Source organism: Papaver somniferum, chromosome 8, assembly GCF_003573695.1.
Source record: "Papaver somniferum cultivar HN1 chromosome 8, ASM357369v1, whole genome shotgun sequence".
Taxonomy (NCBI): domain Eukaryota; kingdom Viridiplantae; phylum Streptophyta; class Magnoliopsida; order Ranunculales; family Papaveraceae; genus Papaver; species Papaver somniferum.
In genome coordinates, this window is record NC_039365.1 from 175,905,146 (window position 1) to 175,914,275 (window position 9,130).

The 9,130-nt window shown below is 35.8% G+C and overlaps 1 long non-coding RNA gene across 2 annotated transcripts; it reads left to right on the forward strand.

Moving 5' to 3' along the window:
- Window positions 1-1,835: 1,835 nt before the first annotated feature.
- On the forward strand, window positions 1,836-4,113 carry LOC113304042. 2 transcript variants are annotated; one of them, XR_003338004.1, is made up of 5 exons: window positions 1,836-1,968; window positions 2,624-2,775; window positions 2,880-2,973; window positions 3,380-3,593; window positions 3,690-4,113. It is a non-coding gene; the product is annotated as an uncharacterized LOC113304042 (long non-coding RNA). The 2 variants fall into 2 exon arrangements; XR_003338005.1 differs by having other exon boundaries at window positions 3,380-3,471.
- The last annotated feature ends 5,017 nt before the right edge of the window (window positions 4,114-9,130 follow it).

Genomic DNA, 9,130 nt, shown 5'->3' on the forward strand with positions numbered 1-9,130 from the left:
CTATGTGGTTGGGCCCATATAGTAGGTTCATATGGTCCATGAAGATCCTAACATCATCCACTAAAATAAGGAAGATGCAAAAAGGTAATACCATTTCAAATGATCGATAAGATATCTTTGTAAACTAAAAAACATATAAAGTAATGTTTTTTGGGGGACAAAATATATAAAAATTAATTCCGATATAATTTCATGGCTGGCTTGAGGATGCAACTCGAGAAAGAATGGGCATGATATGCGAAAATGTCAAGGCGGAAAATGATGAAAACGATTTGTGGAGTGAAGAATAAAAATATTTATCGGGTTTTTCTTTACTTTTGTAATGATAAGAAGGGTAAACGTGATATTAATAAATATTATATTTAATATTCATATGTCGGAAAATGCATAGCTAAATAAGAATTATGCCCGTGTTGTTATGGCTCGGGTTAAGCCTAGTACACGTATAAATATAAGTAGGAAGATGCGGGCGGGGTCCACCGAAAATCCGTCCCATTTGGAAGTTCCGATCCGGGACCTGCCCGATTGGAAAGAGGAACGGGCCCGAGATGGGAAAAAAGCTGATAACAAGGCTGGGGGCGTGAGACTGTTGCCCTGTCCATTGGCATCGAGCCCCAGCGGAACATTTCCACCTAGCTCATTCAAGGGTAGTCCACCATTGACTTATCTAACTCCTTTAAAATCCTAAGTTCATAAGGCTTCACGTTAAACGGTGACCCTCACCCGCTCACAGAATTGCTCCATTTCACTTTTCTTCGGAGGAGAGAAAAACAAGATTTTTTCTTCACAAACCAAAGAAATTTTTATATTTATCACACACAAAAAAATAAAAACGCAAACAAAAAAAAAACTTAGAAGAAACCCTAGGAACAAACCTAGATGCGAGATCAAACCACCGCCAAACTGCATCCAGCAATGCTTAAATCTCTTCTGAACCACCTACAAACGGTACTGTTTTTTTCTTCTCTCCGCTGATATACCTTTTTGATTTCTCTTGCTTTCTCTAATCTTGCTGCACATATCAATGATTATTTTGATCCTTTTCTCCATAAACCCTAAAATTTCTAGGTCGAGGAAAACTTCAAATTTTTGGGAATCTTTTCTAAATTATAAATGTCTTGCGTAAATAATTAAATAAACAATTATTAGCAAATATTTTATTTATGTGAATAAATCACAATTTAACTTACGAAGGAAATCTAAAATATCGCAAACACTTTAATATGGTAATAAAATATACTTGGAGTAATAGCCATCCTTCCCAGATAAGGAAACATCAAAAGCATGACTAAAAAAAGCCTCTAGTCACGTATTTGGGCTCAAGTATGTGAATCGTTACAAACAGATCGTGGATTGTTTCCTACTAATGAATGTTTTAGCAACACTTATAACTGTTGCTTTAATAAATCACTCATAACTTCATCGTTATAACTCGGAATTGAGTGATTCTTGGACCGTTGATTTTGTAAGCTCATTCACTATAACATAAGAACCTTTTGAGGGATAAAGGTTATTTCTAAAAAGTTCGTGGATTAAATAACCTCGAGTATATATACATAAATGTACACGGTTGAACCTACTAGCCACTACACCAAATATGGGTTTTAGAAACTCAGATTCGAAGCTGTTGCGAATTTTCAGTTGCTAATTTCAGTTGCGAAAAATTTACAACAGCTGGGAACTGTTACGAAACTCGCATTTGCAACTAAATCTTGTTGTACGCGTGTGAAAAATTAGTGTGGCTTCTTACACCTTCGACTGACTCATTATTCAGCCCATTCAGATAGGTGGGAAAGATGACTCATTCTCTTATCTTTTTTATCCATGAACATCCTCTCATTCTCCATCTCGTTTTCTGCCCTTCTCTCTCTCGTTCTCCCAGTGAGTTTCCCTGTCTCTACCACCACCACCAACGTTATCATCAAGATCAAAACCAAACCTTATTGTCGTCGTCGTCGAGGAAGAAAGGTATCATCACTATCAGCAGATGAACTTTTTCTTCTCCATTTTTGTTTCACTTATATGACGTACACCCTGGATTCTTCTCCTTTTGATTTATTCCCCCCTAAAAATATTAACCCAATCTTAGTTCAGAGTCATGCTCATCATGTTATTATCTGGATTAATTTGATTATAAATCATTTATAAATTACTATTTTTTTTTTACCTAATGAGGGAAATCGGAGTTAATACGATTCCAAGTTCGTTTCTCTGTTCTATGAGCGTCTTTTTGGCACATATTCACCACCCCCCCCCCCAACACACACACAAATCCCTTCTCATTTTTCAGAAGGTTTCTTTGTAAACCCATTTGGAGAGTCGTTAACTCTTTTCTTAAATTTAAGTAATTTGGGTTTTTTTTTCTTCAAATGTCAGATGTAGAACAAAGATATAAACGAAACCCTAGGTTTGATTTATTGTTTTCCCATTTCAATTAGATATAATTGCAAGCTATGATTTGTTTGGTTTTACTGCAATAGTGTCAAATTGATGATAAAGATTTCTTAATTTTGTTTTTGTTGATGATAAAATTTGTTACTGCAGTATAATGAATGCTAGAGATTTGATTTTTTTTTTCTGTAAATGAATGTGACTGGAAGATATTGTGTTTTGGTTGCTTCAGAACTAGGATGAGATGATCATGTTAGCTAGGCAGGCTCTCTGAACCATACAAGGGAATTGAAGAGTGTTTTGGAAGAATAATCAAGGAAGAAGGGTTTGGGGCCATTGCGGAGAGGAAACACAGGCAATGTCATATCTTACTTCCCTACCCAGGTTGGACCATATATCGACTCTTGTTATTTAATTTAACCCAAATATGTTCTCATATTCTGGATTTTTGTAGCTTGATCAATAACTTGTTTAAAATCTGTTCTCAGGCCTTGAAATTTGCATAGTTTCAAGAAGGATAGAGATGGCTACTGTAATTTTCTGGTAACTTGGCATCTGAATGCGCTGCTGGTGCTTCTTCAGGTGATCTACACCGTTATACACATCGTAGGAACACTTGGCTTAATTTCACTTGGATAAATCCTGAATGTGATAGACAGATAGTAACATTTTGAGTTCGTTTTTATTTTGTCTTGGAATGCTTAGGAGCTTCTTCCCTTGGTGTGTACGTGCAAATATCCATATATAAAGTAGCCTACTGAAATGGTTCAGATGTGTGATGGAAGATTTATTAATTAGGACTCTATAAGCTATTTTAATTTCTTGTGTACATTAGAGTTTTTTTATGGCAGTGGATATTAATAAAGTGGCATATAGCTGTCTACATACTTTCCTCTGGGTGGTTGCTTGGTTTTCCTTATTAGGTTTGATCTTCATTTTCTACTGTATTCGGTATAGAGATGGCTAAAAAATTTGTTTCATGGATCAGATGAAGTTAGTGGTGGACTTGAAAAAAGGCTGAGGTGGGGAACAAATTTTTTAGCAAGAAATCAATGTTGTTCTTACTTCATCTGATCAATGGTGAGTTCTTGTTTCATTGATTAAATATGTTTTTGGATCTCCATAGTCTCAGCAAGAACTCTCTATTGCTCCTCCTGGTTCAACCGTCTCTTATTGAGGTTGAGCTTGTATCTTTCATTGAGGTTGGTGGGAAACAACTTCTTCTTCTACTTTCTAGCACTTGTGGGTTTATTTTGGTTTTGCTTATTCAAGTTGTATGTTGACGTTATGTACGACAGGGTATCGAATCGTGAGACATGGACAATGGTGAGAAGATTGTAGCTGCTGTCAAAAAGAAGAAAAAAAGGTAGTGCAAGATATATGAGACCAATTATTAAAGTATAATGATCCAGGGAAAGTAGTTGAGTGTGACCAAGTATTTCTTTTCTTGTTTGTAAGATTAGGCTGCAAAATTTGTTGAGTACAATTCTCCATTAAGTGAAGAGCAGAAAAAGAAGGCTAAGACTCTTAAGGTCATCTGCAACCTTAACAACGCTAAGACTCTTAAGGAGGCTAAGAAGCTTTGCACACAGGTCTCAACTTTACACCTTCTTCTGAAGATTCTGAAATTTTAGTTATATTAAGTGTATGTTTTAGCTTTTTTGCTATTGAGGTTGAATTTTTGTAATTTTATCTTTAGTTTTATTCTAAACTTCTTTCGGATGTAGTGGATTTATTATATGTATTGAAAATACGGGGGTCTAACAAGCACACCCAATATTTCGATTAGAAATCTGTATGGACCAACTCCAATATACGTCCAAGAGAATCAACTAGACAGTTAGACTCAATCTGAAGAAAAATATATCAAGTAGTTAAATATCTCAATCTCTAAATCAATATGTAATCAGCAAATAGAAATTTGCGACCCCGATTGAATATAAGATATATAAACTTGGATGGTAACAAAGACAAATATCCAAGGATCAATCAATTTCCAATCAACAACCAAATGTTGGATTTCACAATTGATCAATACAACACATAACCTGTGATATTTCAATTATATAACAAAATATAATGCGGAAAAGAAATAACAGAGATACCAGAAGTTTTGTTAACGAGAAAACCGCAAATGCAGAAAAACCCCGGGACCTAGTGCAGATTGAACACCACACTGTATCAAGCCGCTACAGACACTAGCTAACTACAAACTAACTTTGGTCTGGACTGCAGTTGAACCCCAATCAATCTCACACTGCTTCATGGTACAGTTGCGCTCCTTACGTCTCTGATCCCAGCAGGATGTTACACACTTGATTCCCTTAGCTGATCTCACCCACAACCAAGAGTTGCTACGACCCAAAGTCGAGGACTTTAATAGAAAAATTTGTATCACACAGAAAATTAAAGTCTATGATAATAGATAAAATCTATCTCCCACAGATAAACCTACGAGTTTGTTCCGTCTTTTGATAAAATCAAGGTGAACAAGAACCAATCGATCACTACACCAAATTCCTGGAATAATAACAGGGATTCGTAACGGCTTTGGGGCCGTTACAAATTTGGCGTTACAAAAGTTTCGTAGCAGGCAGGAGCCGTGACTAAATTTTTAAAAATTCGTAACAGAGTCGAGCCGTTATTAAATTTTGATAGGCGTGCCACTCGCATGCTTGGTCAAACTTGGGACGTAACACCTTGAATATGTGTGTGTGTCACTCACATGCGTACCATTATATTTCTACCCATGATGAGTTATAGCATAGGATATTTCCTCCCCACGAGTGTGTCATTCACACGCCTGAATTCTATGGATAACCTGGGAAAGAAATCGTGGTTCAGTTTCATTTTTTATTTTTCATTTCCTCTCTTCTGCTCTCCATCCATTCTTTCCTCTCAGGCGAATTATTTAGAGTTTCATCACACAGTTAGCCGAGAAACATAACAGAAATCTACTGAATCTTTTCAATACCTTTCAATCATCGATCTGTGTAAGTGTTAGCCGTTAGAAGTTTTTCAATTTTTAGGGTTTCGTCTTTTTTTTAATCGATTTGTTTTTTAGGGCTTCATTTCATCTTTATCTTCCATTTTTTTTATCTATCTGTGTAAGTGTTAATCGTTAGAGTTATGTTTTGTTAATCTTCTTCATATAAATCTAATTCAATTTTTTTTCTTCTAATTTCCTGTTAAGGTTCGAAGAATTTTGAAGACTTGAAGATTGAAGAATTTTGAAGACTTATAAGGTATAAGTTTCGAAACTGATTTTAGGGTTTTATGTTAATTTCGAAAATTTTCTATTTTGTTCTACTTTGTAACCTAATTTCTAGTTTGTAAGCTAATTTCAATAAGTTCTAGTTTATAAGCTGTTGGTGCTGATTGACATCATTAGCTTCACTTGTATGTTCTAGTTTTTGATCCACTAGTCCTCCTGTATAAATATGCATACTGTTGTTAGACATGGTGTAGTTTTTTTTGCCTTAGAAGCTTACTAAGTTGAGTAGGCAGAGTGCTACCTGATAAAGGTACACTGATGAATGTTCCCATTGAATTGTAATATTCATTGTTAAATTCTTGTATAATCTTGGAAGGTTTGATGAGAGCTAGACATACTTGGACTTAGATAGTTGTGTAACAACAGAGCGTGTGTGGGTATGGCAGAGCGTAATTCATTAGTGTGTGTTGTTGTGACATATGCTTTGGGTTTATCATTGCAAAATAGATGGATGATTATAACTTCACAATGTTGAATAATGCTCTATATCTTCAAAAGAGATTCAAAGTCGATACATTTTACAAGTTTGGATAATGTTGTTCTATATCTTGGTCTTTGCAGAGCCAGGAGAGGATCCTATTGGAAAGAGACAAACAGAAAAGAAGCACCGGTTACTGAATCTGTTAAGGTAGTAACCTAAATTCCAGTTTGTATGTTCCATAAATATGCTCATCATGATTTGAACTTTAGTTTCATGTTAAGGTAGTCTTTCAAGTTTAAATGAACTAAACTTAGGAAGTTTTGTTTTCATATTGACTGATTCTCAGTGAGCAAGATGATAAAAGTCCTAGTGGTTATTCGCAAAAGCTACTTGTAGCTCATTCTCTCTTCTTTGAGGGGATGTTTCTGTCGCTAACTTGAAAGGCTTCTGAAACCCTGTACCACTAGGACTAAGTTAATTTATTTGGTTGATTATAATAGAAGTTGGTATTAGCATGATTATAATAGTATGTATGTTAAGTTGTATATAAATAAGTCTGGTTTTATGTACTCTGTGAGCATGATGATAACAGTCCTAGTGGCTATTCGCAAAAGCTACTTGTAGCTCATTCTGTCTTGTTTGAGGGGATATTTCTGTCGCTAACTTGCAGGACTTCGGCAACACTGTACCACTAGGACTTAGTTATTTTATTTGGTTGATTATAATAAAAGTTGGTATTAGCATGATTATAATAGTTTGTATGTTAAGTTGTGTATACATAAGTCTGGTTTTATGTACTCTGTGAGCATGATGATAACTGTCCTAGTGGTGATTTACAAAAGCTACTTGTAGCTCATTCTCTCCTCTTTGAGTGGATGTTTCTGTCGCTAACCTCAAGGGCTTCGGAAACCCAACCACTAGGACTAAGTGATTTTATTTGATTATGTTAAATATCAATTTTGAAGGGTAATATGTCATCTGATGTGATCAAGAAATGGATGAAGTGTCTTCATAAGTCTTTAGAATACAGACAAGGTGTGAAGTTATTCATAGAGTTTTCCAAGAATAATGGTGTTGGAAGTCATTTATTTTCATTCCCTTGTCGTCGTTGTATGAATGGTAAAGGCTTAGTTGCACTGAGTGAGATATCATTGCATTTGCTGAAACATGGTATGCATGAGCTGTACACATCATGGCACTATCATGGGAAAAGTTCACTACAAGCAGCATAATTAACATATAAGGATAATACTACAACTGAATGTGTATCAGAAAATGATGATGTTACAGCAGGTTTGAATGAGAATATTACCACAGATGTGGATGAGAATGTTAGGGAAGGGATGGATAAGAATGTAGAAGCATGTGTTGATGAGAATGTTACTGCAGGTGTTGATGAGAATGTTACAGCAGGGCTGGATGAGAATGTTAGAACCAGCAAGTGTGGTCAGAAAAAGAGATCAGCGGCTGATAAGGCAAGAGAACCATTATATCCTTCATGTCCTAATGGAAAGTCAGTAATGTACGCTGCGGTAATGATGAACAACATAAAAACTCACTATGGAATTTCAGACGATGGTGTTACGCAATATTATAATTGATGAAAGAGTTGCTTTCCGAAGGTAACAACCTGCCATGTAAGTATCCAGATATCAAGAAGATTATTAAAGAGCTGGGATGGATTATGTGACTTATGATGCTTGTGTAAATGACTGTATACTTTATTGGAAGGATAACAGTTCATCGGTGAAGTATCTTGTATGTCAAGAACCTCAGTACGTAAGAGTTTTTAATGATGAGAGAAAACTTACACAAGTTGCGCAAAATACGTTAAGGCATTTTCTGATAATTGCAAGGCTGAAAAGACTTTATAGTATACCATGGATAGCAGATGCAATGCTTTGGCATTCTAGAGCACAGAGATGTTAATGTCATGCGTCATCCGGTGGATTCTACAGCTTGGCGGTGTGCGGATAATTTCCGTCCTGAATTTGCTAAGGAAACACAGAATGTTACTCTTAATGCTTTGGTCTGAAATACAGTTGTTGGCCGGCGATTCTGTGTCCGTGCAACCTTCCTCCTTCGATGTGTATGAAGCGCGAATTCTCCATGTTATGTTTGTTGATATCAGATCCGAGAGCACCAGGTAAATATAAGGTTAATTGGTTTTTGGTACTTAGTTTTTGACAAAATCTTGAGTTTGGTCTAACATTTGTCCAGCCTTTGCGTTTGGTCTAAAGACGTTGACCCGTGTTGACTCCATCAAGTAATGATGTGTCTAACTTTTGACTTAATTAATTTTTCTATAACCCCTCGAATAATAAATCATTTTCTTATGGCACCTCCAACTATTTTTATCATCAGGTCTAGGAATGGATTCAACGGGTTTAGTGAAACCATTCAATATCCATTAACTATTTGGCCGTAATGTTTCTTCCGCCTCTCTATTCTTCTTCCGTCTCCGATACATATTGGATGTCTCAAAATATGAAATTGAGACACAACAATGAACAAGAACTACTGATGCCTTAGAGAGTTTCAGTTATCTTCATTCAAAATTGGTTTCAAGTGGATTTGCGAGTATTGACATTCGGAATTGATAATCCAAAAATTTTACTAGAAGGATTTCCAGATTTAGAATTGATATTCTGTATAATCTTGAAGACTTGTTTCAGATTTGGGATAGAGGAAAATGTTAATTCTAAATCTGCTACTACAATAGTTCCAATATGGCTTAATTGCGACCAGAAACTCAAAAAGGTATTATTATTCTTCATTTTCACTCGTAGATTCTTCATATTCGAGATCAGACATGGCCTTCGTAGCAACCGAATATTGATGGTGATATTGGGTTCCTGTTGCGTTTAATGGAGAAATTGAAACTAGAACAATTTCTTGTGATGAAATTAGGAGATGGGTTTTGAAGAAACAGTGGTTTTGAGTTTTGAGATGGGAAGAATAACAGATGATGTAGCTACGACGTGATTGCTTGAGTACTGGTTGAATTCGTGGCTGAAATAATGTGTTTGAGACGAATTGAACAG